Source organism: Microtus ochrogaster, unplaced genomic scaffold (assembly GCF_000317375.1).
Source record: "Microtus ochrogaster isolate Prairie Vole_2 unplaced genomic scaffold, MicOch1.0 UNK29, whole genome shotgun sequence".
Lineage (NCBI taxonomy): Eukaryota > Metazoa > Chordata > Mammalia > Rodentia > Cricetidae > Microtus > Microtus ochrogaster.
Window position 1 is genome coordinate 1,458,599 of NW_004949127.1, and position 3,394 is coordinate 1,461,992.

At 48.7% G+C, this 3,394-nt stretch overlaps 1 protein-coding gene across 1 annotated transcript in view; it reads left to right on the forward strand.

Moving 5' to 3' along the window:
- Positions 1-2,933: 2,933 nt before the first annotated feature.
- Ywhaz (tyrosine 3-monooxygenase/tryptophan 5-monooxygenase activation protein zeta) overlaps positions 2,934-3,394 on the forward strand; it is a 22,311-nt gene continuing 21,850 nt past the window's right edge. The window contains exon 1 of the mRNA XM_005368119.3: positions 2,934-3,103. The gene's annotated coding sequence lies outside the window, so the exon portion shown is untranslated. The remainder of the gene's footprint in view (positions 3,104-3,394) is intronic.

Here is a 3,394-nt window from a genome sequence, read left to right on the forward strand (position 1 = left end):
AAGTGTGAGCATTAGAACAGACTGTGAAGTGTGAGCATTATACAGAGTGTGAAGTGTGAGCATTAGAACAGAGTGTGAAGTGTGAGCATTAGAACCGTGTGTATTGAGGAAATAGCCCTGTTCTGAGGTCATTCTGTCGTCAATGGATAGCTGATCTTACCAAAATAAGTTTAGTTTCTCATTCTTTTTTGAGACAGCATCTCATTATGTAGTCCTCCTGGTTGACCTAGAATTCAATATGTAGACCAGACTGGCCTCAAACTCACAGAGAACTACCTGCTTCTGTCTCCTGAGTCCTGGGATTAAAAGCATACGCTGCTATCTAGGTATTTCATTGTTTTTTTTTCTTCCTCTTTTACTATTTCCCATTTTTTTCTTTCTCTCTCTCTTTTTTAAATATAGAATCTGATCTAGCTGGAGGTGACCTTGAATTTTCGATCCTCTGTTGTGTAATAATCTTTTTGTAGACTGTGAAGATTTGTCACTTTGAATACTTTAATAAAAAGCTTAGCAGCCACTAGCTAAGCAGGAATTCCAGACACAGAGGACGCTGTGAAGAAGTTGTGCTGAGACACCAGGAGGCCCAGAGGAAGCAGGATGGACAGTACAGAGTAACGGTAACCAAGCCATGAGAAGAACGGAGATTAAATGATCTGAGTTAGTTTATAAGGGCTAGTTAGAAACCAATCTAGGCTATCGGACAAGCTTTCACAATAATAAATCTCCATGTCATTATTGCGGAGTCCTGACAAAAATGTTCAACTACAATTCTCTTTTCTCCACCTCCCGAGTGATGAGCATGAATGTGTCACCACAATCATTGCTATATGGCACTGGAAATCCAACCCAGGGCTTCAGGTATGGTGAGCAAAACTCTAGCAACTGAGCCCATCTAAAATACAGGATGAACCAGCCATCCTCAAATGCCTTGGCCTGCTCCATGATCCTGGTCGGAAAGATTTATGGTCCAGGCCCACAAGCAGAGGGCTTCACTTTGTGTCCCACTAGCTAGCAGTAGGCCACACCTCACTCCAAGAGTCTAGATAGGGACCCAACTGTGGCAACAGGAGAGGCAGCTTCAGTGAGCAGCATCTGTCTCACGTTTCCTCTACTTGCTGGGTCTGGACAATTAGAACACAGCACTGTCTGTAGCTCAATCACTGCACTGAAGGAACTGGGAACTGTGTCCACCTTAGTGACCTAAAGATCGTCCTTCGAGATGACAAAGCAAGATTGGCCCCCTTCTGACTGCAAAGCCCTTCACACTATGCCTTGTGCAATGGAAGGGATTCAGAGGTGAGATTGTAGCCTGCCGGAACTGCTATGCCACTGAAAAGATCCCCTTTCCCAGTGGGAGTGATGGATTTATGTGAATTTACTTGGGCTTTCTCACTCTGCTGTGTAACATAACTCCAGAGAGATCATTAGAGCCTCCCGGGCAGGAAGAAGTGGAGAAATAGTACTATCGTGTATATCTTGTTAGTGTTGGGCTGACACATGCTAATCTCGAACTTTAGACTTGCTGATTTAATAGCATTTCACTTTGTCACTAGCCTTTGTATGCTGGAGACATCTACCACCTCACCATTCCCAAATATAATACAGTAACACTGCCTGGAACAACGCTAAGAAAAACACACACACACACACACACACACACACACACACACACACACACACACCACATTCATTCTTCAGCCCCAGATAATGTTTTTATTGCTGATATGTTATTACTGTGGCTATCAAGGCACAGAAGATACAATCAAACGGATGAAGACCAGAGTAGAGAAGAAAACAGAACACATCAGGCTGCTAGTCAAAGTCACCAGTTCTCCGGAGTTCAAGTCCATTGGTTCTGTTTTGCTACATGCTATTCCTTATTTTTCAAAATACCTTTCACTTGGACTGTCTATGGCAAATCTTGCCCCCTTGCACAGCCTTGTTATGCCTTTACTGAGCAGACATGTTGGTTTGAATTTGTAAAACCTAAAAGCACCTACTGATTTATTAAAACAAGCAAAGAAACCTTGTTAATGCACGTAGCAAAAGCCTAAACTAGCTACTTCCCAAAGCAAGCCTTCCTTCCATCTATGCAGACAGAAATCTCTTAACTTCCCCGGGGGTGTATATTCCATATAGACATACATTACAGACATTAACAGCCACTGCCATTTTACAAAAGATTTAACCTAGTACTTTCTGTCAAATTTTGAGCGCCTACTACAGAACTGGAAGCCTGCAAGCTTTTGAAATATTCGTCATTCTAAATGAGTCACTCCCTGAAAGCATCCACATGACAGCCAAAGTAAGTCGACTTCAGGAGCTTGGAGATAAAAACCTGCGTTACTTTGCTCATCTGTTTAGCACTGCTAGGAATCTACTGATGTGGAAACTCGGGGGTGGGGGGACGACACTAAACTGACCTGGTCACGGGCAACTCTTGCTCTGTCACTTCCGGGGAATTATAATTTGTAGGATAAGCTTGTGGATCAGACAATGTATCCAACATACCGAGTTAGGGAAAGAATAGCTTGCCATGGAATCTTCTAGAGAGCTCTGGGCTGAATTTCTGAGATTTTCCCCCAGTAGTGGAGGCCCCCAGCAGGGACTCAGTAAAGGTATTTTAGCTCAGAAGAGCACATTAAAAAGGGCGCAAGGGCCGATACTTCATTTTAAGAAGGCATCCCCTTCAACTTCCGTCTACTGGGTGGAGACCTTGCGGGTTCAGGCACCTGCAATTTCCGCCCTTTTCCTTCCCCCTCTTCCGGGCCCAGGCGCCCCCGCTCCTCCTCCAGCGAGCGACCCACTCCCACTGCCAGCTGGGGCCCTAGGAACAGACACTCTCCGGAACGTGGCTTCCAGGACCTGAAAGGGACGGGGACCAGCTCGCTCGCTGAGTCCTCGCCCCAGGTCAGGCTCGCACCATCACGTCCAACCCGCCAAGCCCAGCCTTTCCCCACTCCTTCCGGAGACAACCATTGTACCCCGCGGCTGCCACGGTGCGGGACGCCGAGCTCGCCACTGCGAAGGGCAGGGCAGCCTTTTCAGCCTCGCGCTTTCCCCAGCCTTAAAAGGTCTAAGGCCGCTTCCTGCAGCTCAGCAGGTAAAGCGAGCGGTGGGAGGGCGAGCCCGGGCAAGATAGCGGAGGAGCCGCTCGTCCCGCTCCCGGGGACCCTGATCACAAAGCCCTGGGCGTAGAGCCGCAGTCCCCCGGCCCCGCAGCCATTCCCGCCGCGGAGAGAAGGGCGGCCAGGAGGAGGGAGAGGGTGGGGGAGGGTGGGGAGATGCGAAGGTCCCGGATGTGCCTGCCAGGAGCGGTGGGGGCGGGGAGAGGCTTCCTTCCGCGGGCCGCAGGGGCGGGGAGGGAGGGAGGGAGGACGGACGGGCGGGCGGC